At 38.4% G+C, this 21,740-nt stretch overlaps 1 protein-coding gene across 2 annotated transcripts in view; it reads right to left on the bottom strand.

Annotated features, from left to right (window-relative positions):
* Positions 1–21,740, bottom strand: part of GPR156 (G protein-coupled receptor 156) — a 101,521-nt gene that overhangs the window by 60,775 nt on the left and 19,006 nt on the right. The gene's annotated exons all lie outside the window — the stretch shown is intronic.

Here is a 21,740-nt window from a genome sequence, read left to right as displayed (position 1 = left end):
TAGAAGTGTAATAATATTATTTTATACATTTTAATTACACAGTTATATTTTTATCTTATATAGGTGTTTTATTACACGTAACAAAAGTTTAACATATATTTAAATACATATATCTTTAAGCTTCTATAATAAAAACACTTTAAAAACAAAGACAAAGCTCATCTAACAATTTATAGATATAAAATTCTACAGTCTCTTTTCAGATCCTTTTTTTGGCTCAGCACGATAATAACTTTAATTTAAACATGTGAGGGTCCTCTTCCTTTTTTTCCGTACTAGGAAATTCCCTGGCCTTCTAAGATTTTTCCATGCAGCTCATGGCTCAAGCTGTGTCTGATCCTGAGTAGCAGTGGACTCAGGGACCCATGCTGTCTGCATGAAATGTCTTTCAGTCACTGGAGTTCTTGTTCACTCAGTAAGTAGAGGAACATTTTATATCCAGGAAGCTGGGGTCTCAGAACAATACACAAGCCTTTTGCCAAGATTTTTTGATTTGTTTGTTTTCAAACTGTTAGACTACTAGAAGTGGGAAAGCCTATTTAGGTCATAGGGAGAGAACCTGAGGAGTTCTAGGAATTCCCACAGAGTGAATGAGTAGCCAGAGGATAGTGTTATTTCTCTTAGAAGATGCTTGCAATATGAATACTGTGTTCAGAAAAGAAGCTCAATTTACAGAACAAAAGCAGAAATGCAGGAAGACTCAAATTAGCCTCAGAAGAAAAGGTAGACATGTTCCTAATTCTTTAAAGCAATCTATCCCTTGATAGAAAAAACAGATTAGAAATTTTACCAGTGGGAATTTAAAAGCGGGTGCCACTTTTGCTTTGTGTTTCTAAAACAGCTTAGCACAGTTTTCTTTTATTATGGAGGAAAACTGGAACAGGAAAATATATCAATTATTATTATTTCAATAGCCACTGAGCATAGGACTTGTATTTAAGCCACAACAATGGTGACAGGTGTAGAATGCCATCTTTGGATTCTGCATGCTTAGGCATGAACAATATAGCACCAGGTGCCGCCCATTTATCGGCCTCTCATATGTTCCTGAATTATTTACCAGGTTCATTACAATGAAATCCCAAGAGAACTAAAAGCTACTTCTCCTATCAAGACATTTAAATTCTTGTACAGACTGTCAGTTTACTGAATGCAAAATTAAGAACTAAATATAAAAACATGGCTATTTGCGTCATAATTTAGTTGAAATTTTATTTCTGAAAAGACAATTTATTTCCTTTTCCTTTTTTAAAAGTTAGACATACCCTATTGTGTCTTCTAGCATTGAGCAATATTCTAAGTCACAGGGAGGATCTAAAGATTTGTTTTTCATATATTGCCCTTTTAATCATACTGGCAAATAAATATATTTATATTTGAACCATTATTAGTCAATGTTTGTGTATCCTTACATCATATAGAAGTACACATCAGTGTGTGTGTATGTAACTTCATTTGTTCTTGCCACAACAGTGCTATGTGAGGTAAACATACCATTCCTCGTTTTAAAATAAGGAAATTGAAGAGTAATGAATTTGCAGAGGCAGCACTTGAACATAGGAGTTTACATTCCAAGGTCAATGTCTACCTAGTGTACACCCTGCACGGGGCAAACTCTCTAAACAGGTCTCTCCCAAGAAGACACCAAATGGCCTGGAGGTTTTCTTAATGTTTAGTTCCCTGAGCTTCACTTCTAGGAGCTCCCTGAAGTATGGCACACAATGGTGTCTCTATACCAGTAGTTCTCAACTGAAGCAATTCTGCACTTCCAGAGGATATTTGGCAATGTCTGGAGACATCATGGTTGTCCACACTGAGAAGACAGTACTACAGACATCTAGTAGGTAGAGGCCAGGGATTCTGCTACACTTCCCACAATTCATAATACAGTCCAAACAACAAAAAATTATCCTTCTCCAATGCCAATGACACTAAAGTTAAGAAACCCAGGTCAGCACTGTGGATCCTAGAAGTGCTAACAATGTTAAGCTCATATCATCTTTGGGAGATTTTGTGAACATGAAGGGACAGTCTATCTGCCTATAAATTTCCTGGGGGATAAATTCCAGTGGTTCCCTTGGACAGACTGAACTCACTGGCATGGAACTTTGAATGCTAGGCCCCCATTCAATCCATGGATATCCAGTGTAGGAACTTTATAACTTTATATACTCATGATACTGGACTCTGTCATGGGGCAAGCATTCAACTCCAACATCAGCACACATTCAGAGATTCACACATGAGGAGTTGCTGAAACAGTGAATGGCTTAGTCACTGAGAGGAGAGTTGAATGATTTCAAGAACTGTTGAATGACTGGGAAACTGGGTGGGGAGTAGTGTGTCAAATAGGGTAATGGTGAGTAATTTGACAACAGGCAGATACAAGATCTAAGGCACAAAGAGAAAGATCTGTCAGGCTCCTCCAAGAGCACCACTCCACACACAAAGTCTTTAGAGATAAATTGTCTAGGTCACAGACAGTAGCAAACCCAAGACCATGCATGGTGAGGCTTACAATTTATTTGACAGATTACAGAGTCATACCCAATGATTAGGATCAGGAAAACAGACATTGCATTAGCTACACTGTTCCCAAGTATTAATTTTTTATAGGTTCATGACCCTGAATGGTCCCATGTCTTTCTATAAAATCACTCCTATTCTTCTACACATTATTTCTGGCTATTGAAAAACTAGTCCTACAACTATTACCTTTTAAAAAGTTGTTTTGCAGTTGGTAGGACTTGTGCTTCTGTTCATGAAAAATTAACTGCTATAGGAATTGCCTTCCTACTGTAAACAATTTGAAAACTAGACAAAATATATGAAACTCCTCTTTTTAGACTGGATAACACATATCACAGAACTATGGAAAACAAATGAGATGAACCCTACAATTGACTGACATATATAAAATGGAATATAAAAAAATTATTTCAATGATCATAACTGACCTTAAGTTACCAACTGGAAGCAGTTTCCAGGCTACAGCCCAAGGAAGGAAACTCAAATAGAGCCTAACTAAGTCTTGCTGATGGAAGGAGAATAGATTGGAGTTTGGGGAGGTCAAGGCAGATAGAATTTGTTAAAGCAGAGGAATGAAGAAGATGGAGATGCAAAGAGAGAGAGCGAGCTTTGGAAATCTGCAGGGTACCTCAGTCTTTTTCCGAGTACTGAACTAGGCATGAATGAGAGGAAACCAATTGAAATGGAAGACATAACCACTGGTAGGCAGTAGCTGAACAACTCCGAGAGCTCACACAGAGTTGGGAATATTTTGTGTTCCCACCAGCCAGAATGGAGAAACCTTATAATATATGACATTGGATAGAATCCTCAGTAAGGTCATTATGTTAGTGGTGGAACTAGTCTACTACTATTAGAAGCTACTCTACTCTAGGTACTACTGAGCTCTAGTCTAGTCTTTTGGGAGGTCTTGCCCTACTAATTGTTAAAAGAAAGCCCCAAAAGGATCAAACTGATGCACAAAAAACTGAATTGCATTCCATAGCACAACCCAATGCCCTTTAAAGGAATGCAAGATCCACCACTCAAAAACATCAAATTCAAATGTCCATCATCCAATACTAAATCACCACCCATGCAAAGAAACAAAAAATATGACCTATAACCATACTTTTTTAAAAAAACCAATAAAGGAGCACCTGAGTGGCTCAGTTGGTTAAGCTTCTGACTAAGCTCAGGTTTGTGGGTTTGAGCCTCACATTAGGCTCTGTGCTGACAGCTCAGAGCCTTAAGCCTATTTCAGATTCTGTGTCTCCTTCTCTCTCTGCCCCTCCCCCACTCACACTCTGTCTCTCTCAAAAATAAAACATTAAAAAAATTTTTAATCAATAAAAACAAATACAGAAATGATATGATTAGCACACAAGAACCTTAAACCAACTATTATAAGTATCATCAAAGACACAAAATATAACAAACAAAATGAAGAGAGAAATCAACAATATAAAAAAGGCCCAAATATAATTATAGAGATAAAAATATAATTCTGAGGTGTGCCCGGGTGGCTCAGTTGGTTAAGCGTCCAACTTTGGCTCAGGTAATGATCTCACAGTTTGTGGGTTCGAGCCCTGATTCAGGCTCTGTGCTGACAGCTAGCTCAGAGCCTGGAGCTTGTTTCAGATTCTGTATCTCCCTCTCTCTCTCTTACCCTCCCCTGTTCATGCTGTCTGTCTCTCTCTCAGAAATAAATAAAAAACATTAAAAATTTTTAAAAATATATAATTCTGAAATTAAAAATACAATAGTTTACATGCTACAAAAACAAAATATTGCTTAACTTAAAAGCAAAGCAATACAAATTATCCAAAATGAAGCACAGAGTGAAAAACAATACAAATGGACACAGCCTCAGTGACTTACAGAACAATAGCAAGTGGCCTAATATACATGTAATAGGATTCCAGGGGATAAAAGGCAGAGTAATAGAAAAAAAATATTTGAAAGAAATAATAATAAAAAATTTTAACATTTGATGATAAGTATACACCTACAGGTCCAAGAAATTCAACCAAAATTAAGCAGAATAAACATTAAAACACACATACATATACTAATGCATCTTATAATGAAATTACTAAAAACTGAAATAAAGATAAAATCTTATATGCAGCCAGATTATGTATAGAGGAATAACAGTAAGACTTACAACAGATTTTTCATATGAAGTTATATAAACCAGAAGAGAACTGAAGGATATCTTAATGTAATAAAAGAAAAATCAAGTCAACACAGAATATAACACCCAGTGAAAAGGTGTTTCAGTGAAAAGGTAAAATAAAGACATTTTGAGATAAAGAAAATTGCTTAGCATAATGCATTTTAGTTCCATCCATGTCATTGCAAATGGCAAGATTTCATTCTTTTTTTTAAAGTTTATTTATTTATTTCTTTTGAGGCAAAGAAAGCATGAGTCAGGGAAGGAGAGAGAGAGCGAATCCTAAGCAGACTATGTGCTGTCAGTACAGAGCCTGAGGCAGGGCTTCAACCGTGAGACCATGACCTGAGCCAGTGTCAGATGCCTAACCAACTAAGCTACCCAGGTGCCCCCAGATTTCTGTCTTTTTGATGGCTGAATAATATTCCAGTGTGTGTGTATGTGTGTGTGTGTGTGTGTGTGTGTGTGTGTGTGTGTACCATCTCTTTATCGATTCATCCAGTGGACATGTGGGCTCTTTCCATATCTTTGCTTTTGTTGATAATGTTGCTATAGACATCAGGGTGCATGTGCTACTTCAAATCAGTATTTTTGTATCCTTTGAGTAAATACCTAGTAGTGCAATTGCTGGTCATAGGGTAGGTTTATTTTTAACTTTTTGAGGAACCTCCATACTGTTTTCCACAGTGGTTGCCCCAGTTTGCATTCCCATGAACAATGTAAGAGGGTTCCCCTTTCGCCACATCCTCACCAATATCTGTTGTTTCCTGTGTTGTTATTTAGCCATTCTGACAGGTGTGAGGTGAATCTCATTGTGGTTTTGATTTGTATTTTCTTGGAGATGTGATGAGTGATGTTGAGCATCTTTTCAAATGTCTGCTGGCCATCTGGATGTCTTCTCTGGAAAAGTGTCTATTCATGTCTTCTGCACATTTCTTAACTGGATTATATATACTTTTTGGGTGTTGAGTTTGGTATATAGATTTTGGATACTAATTCTTTATCCAATATGTCGTTTGCAAATATCTTCTCTCATTCTGTAGGCTGTCTTTTAGTTTTGTTGATTGTTTCCTTCACTATGCAGAAGCTTTTTATCTTGATGAAGTCCCAATAGTTCATTTTTGCTTTTGTTTCCCATGCCTCAGGAGAAGTGTCTACGAAGGGGGCGCCTGGGTGGCTCAGTCAGTTGAGCGGCCAACTTCAGCTCAGGTCATGATCTCGTGGTCTGTGGGTTCAAGTCTCACATCAGGCTCTGTGCTGGCAGCTCAGAGCTTGGAGCCTGATTCTGATTCTGGGTCTCCTTCTCTCTCTGCTCCTCCCCTGCTTGCTCTCTTGTCTCTCTGTCTCAAAAATGATAAACATTTAAAAAAAAAAAAAAAGCAGCAGCATCTACTAGGAAGTTGCAATGGCTGGGGTCAAAGAGGCTTCTACCTGTGTTCTTCTCTAGGATTTTGATGGTTTCCAGTCTCACACTTAGGTCTTTCATTCATTTTGAATTTGGTTTTGTGTATGGTATAAGACAGTGCTCTAGTTTCATTCTTCTGCATGCTGCTATCCAGTTTTCTCAGCACAATTTGTAAAAGAGATTGTCTTTTTCACTGGATATTCTTTCTTGCTTTGTTGAAGATTAGTTGACCATATAGTTGCAGATTCATTTCTGGGTTTTCTATTCTGTTTCATTGATCTATGTGTCTGTTTTTGGGCCAGTACCACACTGTCTTCATGACTACAGCTTTGCAAGATAGCTTTGTAATATAGCTTGAAGTCCAGAATTGTGAAGCCTCCTGATTTTTCTTTCAAGATTGCTTTGGCTATTTGGAGTCTTTTGTGGTTCCATAAAAAATTTTAGTACTGTTTGTTCCAGCTCTGTGAAAAATGCTGGTGGTATTTTAATAGAGACGGCCTTAAATGTGTAGATTGCGTTGGGGAGTATAGACATTTTAGCAATATTTGTTCTTCCAATCCATAAGCATGGAACGTTTTTCCATTTGTTTGTGTCCTTTTCAATTTCTTTCATAAACATTCTATAGATTTCATAATATAGATCTTTTACCTCTTTGGTAAAGATTTATTAGATTTATTCCTAGGTATCTTACGGTTTGGGGTGCAGTTGTAAATAGGATCAATTCCTTGATTTCTCTATCTGCTGCTTCATTATTGGTATATATTGGTGTACAGCAATGCAATACATTTCTCTACATTGATTTTATATCCTGTGACTTTGCTGAAATCATGTATCAGTTCTAGTAATTTTTTTGGTGGAGTCTTTTGGGTTTTCTACATAGAGTATCATGTCGTCTGCAAATAGTGGAAGTTTTACTTATTCCTTGCTTATTTGGATCTCTTTTGTTTCTTTTTATTGTCTGATTGCTGAGGCTAAGATTCCAGTACTATGCTAAATAACAATGAGAGTGGACATCCCTGTCTTGTTTTTGACCATAGAAGAAAAGCTCTCAGGTTTTCCCCATTGAGGATGATATTAGCTGTGGGTCTTCTGTATATGACATTTATGATGTTGAGGTATGTTCCCTCTATCCCTATTTCGTTGATGGCTTTTATCAAGAATGGATGCTGTAATGGGGCGCCTGGGTGGCTTAGTCGGTTAAGCGTCCGACTTTCACTTAGGTCATGATTTTGCGGTTCGTGGGTTCGAGCCCCGCGTCGGGCTCTGTGTTGACTGCCAGCTCAGAGCCTGGAGCCTGTTTCAGCCTGTGACTCCCTCTCTCTCTGACCCTCCCCTGCTCACGCTGTCTCTCTCTCTCTCCTAAAAATAAATAAAACATTAAAAAAAATTAAAAAAAAAAAGAATGGATGCTGTATTTTGTCAAATACTTTTACTGTATCTATCAAGAAGATCGTATGGTTCTGATCCTTTCTTTTATTAATGTGGTGTATCACATGGATTGAGAATACCGAACCACCTCTGCAGTTCAGAAGTAAATCCCACATGGTTGTGGTGAATAATTATTTCAATGTATTGTTGGATTCAATTTGCCAGTATCATGTTGAGAATTTTTGCATCCATGTTCATCAGGGACATTGGCTTGTAATTCTTTTTAGTGGAATCTTTGATGGTTTTGGAATCAAGGTATTGCTGGCCTTGTAGAATGAGTTTAAAAGTTTCCTTCCATTTCTTTTTTTAAAAAATTATTTATGGCTTTTNAGACAGCGTGAGCAGGGGAGGGTCAGAGAGAGAGGGAGTCACAGACTGAAACAGGCTCCAGGCTCTGAGCCGGCAGTCAGCACAGAGCCCGACGCGGGGCCCGAACCCACGAACCGCGAGATCATGACCTAAGCAAAAGTCGGACGCTTAACCGACTAAGCCACCCAGGCGCCCCATTAAGTTATTAGTTTTTAAAATCAGTACTTTTTAATGGAAACTACTTGACCAAAAATCTGTCACAGAATTTTGAGACCCATTAAAAGAAAAGTTTAATGAGAAAAAAAATTATTTATGTCTTTATTTTGAGAGACAGAGACAGAGAGCGAGTGGGGGAGGGGCAGAGAAAGAGGAAGACACAGAATCTGAAGCAGGCTCCAGGCTCTGAGCTGTCAGCACAGAGCCTGACTCGGGGCTTGAACCCACAAACTGAGATCATGACCTGAGCCGAAGTCGGATGCTCAACAGACTGAGCCACTCAGGTGCCCTCATTTCTATTTTTTGGAACAGTTTGAGAACAATAGGTATTAACTCTCCTTTCAATGTCTGGTAGAATTCTCCTGGGAAGCCATTTGACCTTGACTCATGTTTATTGGGAGATTTTTGATTACTGTTTCAATTTCTTTGCTGGCTATGGGTCTATTCAAATTTTCTCTCTTCTTGTTTCACTTGTAGTTTGCATGTTTCTAAGAATTTATCCATTTCTTCCAGATTGCCGAGTTTGTTGGCATATAATTTTTCATAATATTCTCTTAAAATTGTTTGTATTTCTGAGTTGTTTGTGATCTCTCCTCTTTAATTTGTGATTTTATTTATTTGGGTCCTTTCTCTTTTCTAGTTGATAAGTCTGGCTAGGGGGTTATGAATTTTATTAATTCTTTCAAAGAACCAACTCTTAGTTTTGGTGATCTGTTCTACATTTTTTTGCTTCTACTAATAATAATTACTATTAATATATTATTATTATTATATTTTGTTTTTTAAGTAGGCCCCATGCCCTGTGTGGAGACCCATGCAGAGCTCAAACTCACAACTCTGAGATCAAGACCTGAGCTGAGATCAAGAGCTGGATGCTCAACCGAGCCACCCAGGCACCCATTTCTTTTTGTTTTTTTCTGTATCATTTACTTCTATTTTAGTCTTTATTATTTCCCTTCCTCTCCTGGCTTTAGCCTTTATTTGCTGTTCCTTTTGGAGCTCCATTAGGTGTAAGTTTAGGTTGTATATTTGAGACCTTTCTAGCTTCTTGAGGTAGGCCTGTATTCCAATATGCTTCCCTCTTAGGACAACCATCACTGCATTCCAAAGGTTTTGGACTACCATGTTTTCATTTTCATTTGCTTCCATGTGCTTTTTAATCTTTTCTTTAATTTCCTGAATAGTCCATTCATTCTTTATAAAATATTCTTTAACCTCCATGTATATGTGGTCTTTCCAAATTTTTCCTTATGGTTGACTTCAAGTTTCATGGTGTTGTGGTCTGAAAATATTCATGATATGATCTTGATCTTTTTGTATTTCTTGAGGCCTGATTTGTGACCCAGTATGGATCTATTCCATAGAATGTTCCATATGCACTTGAAAAGAATGTGTATTCTGATGTTTAGGATGGAAAGTTCTAAAAATACCTGTTAAGGCCATCTGGTCCAGTATGTCATTCAAAACCATTGTTTTCTTATTGATTTTCTGCTTAGGTGATCTGTCCATTGCTGTAAGTGGTGTGTTAAAGTCTCCTCCTATTATTGTTTTACTATCAGTGAGTTTCTTTATGTTTGTTAGTAATTGATTTATATATTTGTGGGTTTACAAGTTGGGGGCGTAAATATTTATAATTGTTTGATCTTGTTGGATAGACCCCTTAATTATGCTATAATGTCCTTTTTTTTTTTTTTAAGTTTATTTATTTATTTTTTAGAGAGACAGAATGAGCAGGGGAGGAGCAGAGAGAAAGGGAGAGAGATAGAATCCTAAGCTGGCTCCACACTGTCAGTGTGGAACCCAGTGTGGGACTCAAAGTCATGAATCCAGGAGATCGTGACCTGAGCTAAAATCAAGTCGGATACTTACCAGACTGAGCCATCCAGGTCCCCTGATATAATGCCCTTCTTCATCTCGTTACAGTTTTTGATTTAAAATCTAGTTTGTCTGATAGAAGTATGGCTACTCTGGCTTTCTTTTGGCATTCAATAGAATGATAAATGGTTCTCCATCTCCTCACTTTCAATCTGGAGGTGTCTTTACATCTAAAATGAATCTCTTGGAGCACCTGGGTGGCTCAGTCAGTTAAGCATCTGACTTTGGCTCAGGTCAGATCTCATGGTTCGTGGGTTCGAGCCCCGCATCGGGCTCTGTGCTGACAGCTCAGAGCCTGGAGCCTGTTTCAGATTCTCTGTCTCTCTCTCTCTCTCTGCCCCTCTCCCACGCATGCTCTGTCTCTGTCTCAAAAATAAATAAACTATAAAAAAAATAAACAAACAAAATAAATCTCTTGGAGGCAGCATGTAGATGAGTCTTTGTTGTTGTTACCCATTTTGATACCCTATGTCTTTTGATTGGAGAATTTAGTTTATATTGAATATTATTATATTATTATATTAATATTATTAATATTATTTATATTGACTATTGAAATATATGAATTTAGTGCCACTGTGTTACTTATAAAATCAGTGTTTCTGGAGATGTTCTCTGTTCCTTTCTAGTCTTTGTTGCTTTTGGTCTTTCTTTTCCACTCAAAGAGTCCCCTTTAATATTTCCTGCAGGGCTAGTTTAGTGGTTACAAACTCCGTTCATTTTTGTTTGTCTGGGGAACTCTTTATTTCTCCTTCTATTCTGAATGACTGCCTTGTTGGATAAAGTATTCTTGGCTGCATATATTTTTCCCATTCAGTGCACTGAATATATTATGCCACTCCCTTCTGGCATGCCTGGCTTCTGTGAAGAGATCTGCTTTTAACTTGATTTGTCTTCCTTTGTAGATTAGGTACTGCTTTTCCCTGCTGCTTGCAGGATTCTTTCCTTAATCTCTGTATTTTGCAAATTTTACCATGGTATGTCTTAGTGTTGGCTGGCTTTTGTTGATTTTGATGGGAGTTCTCTATGCCTCCTGGATTTGGATGCCTGATTCTTTCCCCAGATTAGGGTAGTTTTCAGCTATAATCTGCTCAAATAAACCTTCTGCCCCCTTTTCCGTCTCTTCTTCTGTCTATGATACGAATGTTATTCTTTATGGAGTCACTGAGTTCCCTAAATCTGTATTTGTAATTGGATACATTTCTTTCCTTCCCTTTTCAGTTTCATTATTTTCCACAATTTTATCTTCTATATCACTTATTCATTCCTCTGCTTCCTCCATCCTTGTGGTCATTACATCCAGTAAGTTTTGCATTTCAGTAATAGGATTTTTTATTTGGACCTAATTTTTAGGTCTTTTATCTCTGTGGTAAGGGTCTCTCTGGTTTCTTCTATTTTCTCAAGCCCAGCTAGTATCCTTATGATTGTTGTTTTAAATTTTGGTTCAGGCATTTTACTTATATCTGTTTTGATTAGCTCCCTAGCTGTAACCTCTTCTTGTTCTTTCTTTTAGGATGAATTCCTCCATCTTGGCATTTTGTCTAGGTATCTGTCTTTTATGTGTTAGTAAAGCCTGTGGCTGTCCTATTTTCACTAGGGCTGAAGCTTTGAAGCACTCTATAATCAGTAGACCTGGTGCATGGGGGAGGGCCATTTGTGCTGGTCTTCCTAGAGAGGGGCTTGCTGCTGCTCTAGCTCTCAATCACACCTGCCCTATTAAAAAAGGCACCTTAAGGGGCACTTGGGTGGCTCAGTCAGTTGAGTGTCCGACTTTGGTTCAAATCATGATCTCACAGTTCATGAGTTCAAGCCCCACAATGGCTTGCTGCTGTCAGTACAGAGCCTGCTTTGGATCCTCTGTCTCCCTTTCTCTACCCCTGCTTCACTTGTTCTCTTCCCTCACCCTGACCCCCCAAAAAAGGCACCTGCAGAATGCAAGGGGGTAGGGCTTGGATTAAGCAGCTCAAGCCTCCACTCTGTGTGCTGTGCCACTTGCTGAAGTCCTTCATGCTGATGGGATAAGTGAGAAATGGCATTGGCCCAGTCTCTTCCCCGGAGAGGGGAGTTTGTACCCTTCACTGTCCAGGAAGCCCTCACAGAAGAGCAAACAACCTACCTTCTTATGTTCCAGGCTCCTGTCAGATCCCTGCCTTCACCCTGTTTTGTCCATGCTGTCAGTGATGCAGTGCTCCTGTGTTTTAGCTCAGGTGTGTAGCTGGGTTTCAAAACTCTGAATTTTAGAGACCCAGCTAGTGTGGACCTGCACTGATCCTCTGAGGCAGGGGCTTGTCGTGCTGTGGCTGGTACTAGTTTGTCCCAGAAAAGCAACTGCACAACCATGCAGGGGTTTAGATTTTTATGGAAAACTGTAGCAAAAAGCTTGCATCCAGCTTAGCTCCCTCAACAGGTATGCTAATGAATAGGGCAGCTCAATGGCACCCACAGTCTCTTTTGTCCCGTCAGAAGCCGTGCCACCTCTCCAAAATGCATTCCAAGAAGAGAAACTGTCTCTCCCAGTATAACCCAGGGGATCCTCAGACCACGCTGTCCACTCCAAGACCTCAGCCCTTCTTTTCTACAGGAGCACAGTTATGCCTGCCAGGCTTGACCCTGGTGATGGTGCCGACTTTTAAAACTTCAGACTTTCAGTTCTGCTGCTTGTAAACTTTTGATAATCAGCTCCTCCCAAATTCCCAGTCAATGGTTTTGAGGAAGTGTTTTTCTTGTGCAATCCTCTGCATGCTGCTTTCTCTCTCTCGCCCCTTGCCACCCCATGATCAGGGCTCCCTCCCCTTTCTCCCCTAAATCACATTACCTCCTACCTTCCATGATGGGGGCCTATTTTCTCCCTCTAGTTGTGCAGGTTGTTCTCTCAGTCCTCAGATCAATTTCCTGGGTGTTCAAAATGATTTGATAATTATCTAGCTGTTTTGGAGGGACAAGACAAGCATATATGACTATGCTTGTGGATAACAGACAAGCATATCCACTATCTGAACTCCTCTCCCCAGGAATGAAGCAATTTTAAATGAGGTTGACAGGTTTGGCCATGTAAATATAAAATATGAATGGTTAATTCCATAGTGAAAATTATGACAGCTCTCTGCATTAGTCTCCCTCCTGTTCTTACAGGGAATGTTCAGTGTTGTCTGACAATGGTCAGTTAAGCAAACAAAATTTTGGGAGGCTTTCGTTCCTCCCTTTTCATCAGCAATTTCTCAGATATCAGGTAACCCTCACAAAGTAGAGCTTTCTGTTGAGGCCCAGCTCCACCATCTGTAGAACGTTCTCATGCACATCCTCCCCTGAACTTTCCCTCTTTTTTTTTTTTTTAAATTTTTAATGCTTATTTTTATTTTTGAGAGAGAGAGACAGAGAGAGAGACAGAGCACAAGTGGGGGAGGGCAGAGAGAGAGGGAGACAGAAGCAGTCTCCAGGCTCTGGGCTGTCCATACAGAGGCTGACATGGGGCTCAAACCCACAAACAGTGAGATCATTACCTGAGGTGAGTCCAAAACTTAACCAACTGAGCCATCTAGGTTCCCTGTGAACTTTTTCTATTTGATCTAATTCCTCAGAGTTTTCTTTTGCTGCTTTGGTGTGCATTTGTATTTAAGAATGTTTTTAAATTCATAGGTATTTTTAAAACTCAGAAAAGTACAAGAAATAAAATGTTAAACACCCAGAATTAAGTACTAACACCTTGGCATATTCTTTCCAGACCACTCCTTCCACCCAGCAGCACCCTCACTCTCTGAGAAAAATCAATCTATTGCTTTTGTAAAATAAGACTTAGTTTTTAAAAACAAGGAATATCCCAATTTTTAAAAAAGAATGAGAATGTGTCTATATACTGCNAAAAAAAAAAAAAAAAAAAAAAAAAAAAAAAAAGCAGGATGCAGCAAAACATATATAGTGTGCTGCCTTTTATGTAAGAAAGGAGATGAAATCCATATAAGTCATTGGATTATTTTCAAAAAGAAACAATGAAAGAATAAAAGCTTTACCTATAAGATGAGGAAAAGAACAAAGGGGAGGTGACAGGGAGCTAAAATAGACCTCGCATTGTTTATACTTTTGGCTCTGAAACCATGTAAATATTTTACTTAATTTCAACACAAAGTTAAATCAAAAAGAAAATCAGTCTCTAAAAATTAAATACAAATTGAAATAAATTAACTGTATCAAGTTGATGGTATAACCACATAAAGAATTTAAGTAACAGTAATTTGATTTTTCTTCCAAAGGACAAAAAAACCCAAAAAGAAATCTTAAACTGAATTAAATGGGTAATATTCCTATTTTATATAGATGTGTGCACATACATATATACACTTATATACATATAAGTATCTATTAGGTAAAGGAAATAATTATGACTATGTTATTGGGAACTAAAATTTTCAAAGTGAGAGAAAAGAGATTCACATAAAAATAAATTAAGTAAATACCTTTTTATCTTCAGGTTAAATTAGAAATACCAGTATGAGTTTAGAATTGATTCTCCTCTTTTTAAAACAGTCATATTTTCTATTCTGTTAATTGAGGGTTGGGAGTAATTACAACCCAATAATAATAAACACTCTGAGTGCCCAGACTGTGGTCTCTAAAACCACTCACTAAAAGGAATCAGGTTTCTTTAGTAAAATAGTTAATTTAAGTTATAGAGATGGAAATACACAAGATCAATCTGGGACATCTTGTCATACTAGAAAATAAAAAAGTATTAGAGACTACAGAATCATGTCAAAAGGACACAGGAGTCAACTGGCTCCCTCTGACCAATGACAGAAAAATTTGAGCACAAGAAAGAATAGCAACTGTAATGCACTGAAACATCATGGCATATAGTAGGGACTCAGTAAATGCTTATTTAATGAATGAATTCATTTAGCATTGTAAGTATTAATAAGATACTGTCGATGGTATTGTTTACAACACTGACTTAGTGGCTCCTCCATAAGGACACATGGTATAAATTTATCTTCCTCTGAAATACTAGGAAAAGTTAGCTTTTTCCTATAATATTTTTATGTCATGCATAGTATGTTTCTCTGTCTTTTGGCCTCTGTGAAGCATGGAACCAAACGTATGGCTCACTTATAGCAACTGTACAATGTTAGGTATCTCTGCCTTATTTTATTACCCTTTGTAAAAATGACTATTTTCCCTTTGTCCTGATTTCCTTGCCTCTTATTTTTTCAATCCACTAAATGTTTTAAAAGCAGGGGAAGAGGGGCACCTGGGTAGCTTAGTTGTTTAAGCTCTGACTTTAGCTCAGGTGATGAACTCACGGTTCATGAGTTTGGGCCCCTCATTGGGCTCCGTGCTGACAGCTCAGACCTGGAAACTGCTTCCCATTCTGTGTCTCCCTCTCTCTGCCCCTTTCCCACTCGTGCTGTCTCTCTGTCTCTCTCTATGTCGAAGATAAATGCTAAAAAATTTTTAACTAAAAAAAAAATTTAAAAAGCAGGGGAAGAGGCAGTTGGAATAATAGGGATGTTTCTATGCAAAGTGGGCAAAGAGATACATTATTCCAAGTACTTTGGCCTCAGGTTACCTACTGAAAGAGATAAGACAGAACCACATACAAATGAATAAAAAATGTATCTATTCAAACCACCACCACCACAAACAGCATTGTACTAAATAGTCACTAAGATTCCTTCTGGCCCCAATGTTGTCTAAGGTATTAGCTCTCCATTAGCTATGTGAATATAGGCAAGGAGATACACAGATCATTATTAGCAGCAGGGAATGTAAAATGCATTTTTAATTGCCCTTGAATGCACAGTATTCTGTTCTGATAGCAGGTTTACAAACATCCTGAATATGGTCACTTATATTAATAGTCAAATTCACTTCCATTCCCTGAGCATGCACTGCTCTTCAGGGGGCAGCAGGCAGGTGCAGGCAGGGCAGAGAGGATTTAACCTCTCTCAAGGAACACCTGCCACACAGATCTGTACACAGGAGATGGCTCACAGCTGTAAATGCTTTCTAAGCATAAGTATGAGATTAAGGTGGGAAAATATTGCATCTATAGGAACAGATGTTTGGTCAGGGTTAAGTCACAGAATAGTTTGAGCAAGAAGCAACCACAAATATCATAAAGTCCAACCTCTTCATTTTATGGGTGAGGAAACAGCCCTCAGAGGTTGAGAGACTCAGAATCACTTAGTGTAGGAAGAGAATCTAGGTCTCCCAAGTTCAGTGCTTTTTCTACACTTACAAAACCTTTAGGGGTGCCTGGGTGGCTCAGTTAGTTAAGCATCTGACTCTTGATTTCAGTTCAGGTCATGATCTCATGTTCGTGAGATCGAGCCCTGCACTGGGCTTTAGCATGGAGTCTGTTTGGGATTCTCTCTCTCCCCCTCTCTGCCTCTCCTCCTCTCCTCTCCCTCTCTCTCTCTCTAAATAAAAACAAAGAAACAAAAGAAAACAAAAATACCAAAACAACAAGGAAGTTGTGGTTGGCCTTTCACACATTTGGAACAGCTGGCAAGGCCTGAACTTGGGGAAGCAGGCAGGTTGTAGGGGTAAGAACTCTAGGGCTGCTGTTAGAAGATTGTGGAGGAGGTCCAAGGGAGAAAAGGAACACAGTGGAAGGAGAAAGAGCATTCTTGTGGGAGAGTATTAGTTTTGGAAGAACTTGTAAGTTTTCTAACAATTTGAATTAATCTGCTCAGAGTCTCAGATTGCCATATAAAATAGGGAGAGATGGTAAGTTTCTTTTTGAAGGCTGTGAACGAAGTGCCTCCAATTAAGTTTTCCACAAACTTTCTTGGTTTCTGAGTGATCATCCCAAAGACCCTGGGGCAGGGCCCGTGTAGGGAATCTTGATTTACCAGAGGAAAGGTTGAGGGGAGAAATGGCTGCTGAAAACACATCCCTCTTAGGGGATTTTAAAAGCAGAATGAAATCACTGGGTGTCCCTTTGCAAGGGTGGGAGGTGGGAGGGCAGTGAGGAAGGGGAGTGGACTTGATTCACTCCCTTAGTCTGCTGTGGATCTCAGAGAAAGCAGACCTTTGGGATCCTTGGGATTTGTATGAATTCTTGAACTATACCACTATTCTTTCCTAATCCCTGTGTCCCAAAGCCTCTCTCTTCCTGTGCTTCCCAGCTCACACTAAGTGATCTTTCAAAAATCTGGAGAACAGTTTTGCTCAACATTATAGCGGGCTATACTGGACTTTTAGTTTCATATTACTTGTAACTTTTCTTCTACTAAACCTGATTTCTCCCTTTGCTATATAGTGTTTAAACTTTTCTGGCTACTTGACAGAATTATAGTGAATCAGAATGGCTACTAGATTGGATCCCCCACAGGACATAGGAAACAGTGTTGTAAGTAGTAAGTTTACTATAAACAGTAGGTCAACTGAATACAGGGTATGTCCCAGGGCCCCTGGGCGAATTCAACCCCCCATGCTAGTACTTGGAGTTTGGCTTTACTTTACATATTCTAGGACCATTGTCAGTAATAAATGGCACGGGAATGGACAATTACGGAGGCTGAATTTAAGTCTTAGATACATCATTTTCTTTATGTGGTGTCTTAGGTTAGTCACTTCTCCAATTCTTAACTACCTCCTCAGTGAAATGAGGATAACACTATCTATACTTCATAGGTTTTTGCTAATGATTAAATAATATGGGATGTATGGGATGTATGCAAATATGACTGTTATACACTAGATCATCAATAAATATAGACTTATACAGAAGGGCCATTTGTACAGAAGACTTGAAGGTACATAACTGAGGCTATCCATCTTGTTTCTCTAAATAACAGAATTACAAGTTCTGAATCATTAATGTATCTTCTAACATTATGATTTTTATACTATAATGATCTTTATACTATACTTACAATTAGATTTTGTAAGAATAATGAACTATATATCCTTAATGGCAGAGATCATGTTTATTGATTCAATAAATATTGACCAACTATTATGCAATAGTCACTCTACTAAGAGCTAAGGATGCAGCAGGAAACATGCCAACATGTCTTGTTCTAGCACCTACCATGGTGCCTGGTACAAAGTAGGCAATCAACAGCATATTTGTTGAAGAGACCCAGAGACATTTACAAAACATCACAAAACACCACAGGAGTCCTACATTTCTAGGACAATCCTCAGGACCATCTAGATACTTCTTTAAGTCAGGAGAATCAGGAGGTTTGATTCATGGAGGGCTAGAAGATCCTCTTTGACTACAGTGGGAGCATCTCCTGCTTTTAGAACCCTGCCCTGATGTGTTTTGCTGACTCTGTGCTCTCAGTTATAAACTGGCACAACCACACACAAACTGGGCAGTGAGTCACAACTGCCTTATAGACAGATCCTAGAGACCCCTTATAGATGGATCCTGGAGACCTGTTAATATTCCACACTACTGCCAGGGACTAGAGGCTGGGATTAAAGAACAACTGTCCTCCCTACCCAAAAGGCAACACAAAAAACAACTTACTAAAACCCTCACTAACTTCTCAGAGTTGCATTGTTACCTAAAAGCACTTAGGTACTATTATGCAAATTATAAGTGCATGATTTCCATAAAAACCAGTCACAAATGTCAATTGGTGCTCATTAATATGCAATAAAATTCTCATTTGAAAACTATTAAGAGCCAAGAATGAATTCCACTTGACTGCCCTCTTTAATGAGAACTGCTGTGAAGTGCTCTATGCTATTACTCACCAACAAACAGTAAGGTGTCACAACAAATCAAGCTTCAGAAGGCTATAGGAGGACCTGAGAAAATGATCATTTGACATTTTAGGGGCTAGTTTTATTTTTATTTTTTAAAGTTTTATTTATTTATTCTTGAGAGGGAGAGAGAGAGCGTGCACATAAACAGGAGAGGGGCAAAAAGAGAGAGGGAAACACTGAATCGGAAGCAGGCTCCAGGCTCTGAGCTGTCAGCCCAGAGCCCGACATGGGTCTTGAACCCACAAACCGTGAGATCATGCATGACCTGAGCTGAAGTTGGATGTTCAACCAACTGAGCCACCTAGGCACCCCCAGGGGCTACTTTTAAATAGCTCATCAATTATATGCTGCTATAGCTAAGACCTCTCATTCTGGGTACTCAGAACATAGGCTCAGTGAACTCATTAACCTATCTTGCAAACAGAGCCTGTGATACTGAGCACTCCTTTACAGGATGTTTGTGAGGGTGTCACACAGCTGGAAAAAGGTAAATAAAACTTTGTTCCTGAGGTTCAGTCAGATGGGGAGACTGAATGTTCTCCTCCTCAAAAGAAGTGGAGATCCAAGGCCTTTGGAATTACTGGGGCTCATCCCTGAAAAGCCTCCTGGTCAGAATTTTATGAGTGAACTTCCATGCTGTGTCTCTAAATTCCAATTTTAGCTGGACACTGATTTTCTCTAAATTGTTATTCCGTGTTGCTGCACAACCCAGTATACTTGTGTGAGAGCAATTCGGCCTGTGAGGATAAAGAGATGGAAAATATAAGCCATCAAATCAGACTGTTCCTTCGGCGGCCATTTCCTTAACAAACTGTCCTAAATGTGGCCTAAAAGCAGAGGGTAGAGAATGGGCTTTTATAGTTTGACTCAGTGGTTATCAAACTTCAGTGTATATCAGAATCTCTTAGAGAGCTCCTTCAAAAACACTGATTGCTGGCCCCCACCTCCAGAGTTTCTGACTCAGTAGGACCTGAGTATTTGCATTTCTAGTAAATTCCCAGGTGGCGCTGTAGCTGCTGATCTCCGTATAGTACCATGAGAATCCCAGTCCAACTAAAGGAAACACAGAGCTTTCACCAAAGCTTAAGCCACACAAACCCTTGGAATAATCTAGAATTTGTTACTCCAAGCTGCTGTGATGAGGCTCATGTACACATTTATAGAGTCATTTGACTTGTTCACTAAAAATTAATTTCAGAGAAGTACTATTGAGAAATTAGACCCTTAGAACAGCATTCAATTCTTTCATTCTGTAAACCATGATTGTTAAATTTTTTTTTTGGACATAAGATCCTGATGAAAGCTATAGACCCTTTCCTGAGAAACGTGCAAATATATAATATTTTACATGCAAAATCACAACCTTTCTCATCCCAAGTGAAAAGGCTCATTTCAAACTACAATTTAGATGAAGCCAGGGATAAATGAAAGTTGTTTCTTTGTTTTTATTGAAGTATAGTTAACACACAATGTTACATTAGTTTCAGGTATACAACATAGTGATTCCACAACTCTATGCTGTACACACACCACAAGTATAGCTACCATACAACCTTATCATGGTACCATTGACTATATATTCTCTATGCAGTACCTTTCATCCCCATGATTTGCAAACTGGAAACCTGTACCTCCCATTCCCCTTCACCCACTTTGCCCATCTTCCTATCCACCTCCTCTCTGGCAAAGACCAGCTTGTTCTCTGTATTTGTGGGTCTCTTTCTGCCTTTTTATCATTTGTTTTGTTTCTTAGATTCCACATATAAGTGAAATCATATGGTATTTCTCTTTCTCTGTCTGATTTATTTCACTTAGCATAATACCTTCTAGCTCTAACCATGTTGTTGCAAATGGCCAAGATTTCATTCTTTTTATGGCTGAGTAATATTCCCGTGTGTGTGTGTGTGTGTGTATAACATCTTTTTAATCCATTTACTTCTATCGATGGATACTTAGGCTGCTTCCACATCTTGGCTATTGTAAATAATGCCGCACTAAACATAGGGGTGCATTTATCTTTTGGAATGAGTGTTTTCATTTTTTTTAGATAAGTACCCAGTAGTGGAATTACTGGATCATATGGTACTTCTATTTTTAATTTTTTGAGGAACCTCCATACTGTTTTCAAGAGTGGCTGCACCAATTTATTTATATTCCCACCAACAGTGCACAAGGTTTCCTTTCTCTCCATGTCCTTGCCAATACTTATTTGTCTTTTTGATATTAGCCATTTTGACTGGTGTGAGGTGATATTTCATTGTAGTTTTGATTTGTATTTCCCTGATGATGAGTGATGTTGAGCATCTTTTCATGTGTCTGTTGGCTATCTATATGTCTTCTTTGGAAAATTTCTATTCAGGCCCTCTGCCCATTTTTAAATTGGATTGTTTTGTCTTGTTGAGAAAAAAGTTTTTAATATTTTTCTTTATATTGTTCTCATAAATAAAATATTTCTTTGTGGCTACCTACCAAAAAAGCAAGGTACACTAAGATCATAAAGGCTACGACAAACTTTGTCACTAACTAAAATATTTTAATAATTACTTTTAACGTGTTTATTCTTTTTTTTGAAAGTTAAACAATACACTTTTTTTTACAATAGTTTATTGTCAAGTTGGTTTCCATATAATACCCAGTGCTCATCCCCACAAGTTCCCTCCTCCATGTCCATCTCCCCGCTCCCCCCCACACCCATCAGTCCTCAGTTTGTTCTCATCATTCAAGAGTCTCTCATGGTTTACCTCTCTCCCTCTCTGCCACTATTTCCCCCCTTCTTCTCCCCCTTGGTCCTCCGTTAAGTTCCTCCTAATCCTCCTATACGNTTTTTTTTTTTTTTTTTTTTACTCTCATTTTCCTATACATTAGTTTTCAAAACAGCTCTACTGAGGTACAAATTCCATATAATAATCTGCATATATTTAAAGATGTCAATTTGNTCATCAAGATTAAAAGCTTCTGCACAGCAAAGGAAACAATCCATAAAACTAACAGGTAACATGTTTATTCTTTAATACAATGATCTTTGTCACTTAATTAGAATAGTATTTTTATTTTCAAGATAATTACTGACATAAATGAATTAAATATCTATTATGTTACTAT

The sequence above is a fragment of the Crocuta crocuta genome, unplaced genomic scaffold (genome assembly GCF_008692635.1).
Source record: "Crocuta crocuta isolate KB4526 unplaced genomic scaffold, BGI_CrCroc_1.0 scaffold87, whole genome shotgun sequence".
Taxonomy (NCBI): domain Eukaryota; kingdom Metazoa; phylum Chordata; class Mammalia; order Carnivora; family Hyaenidae; genus Crocuta; species Crocuta crocuta.
Note: the sequence above shows the minus strand (reverse complement) of the source record. Positions and strands in the feature narration are given on the sequence as shown.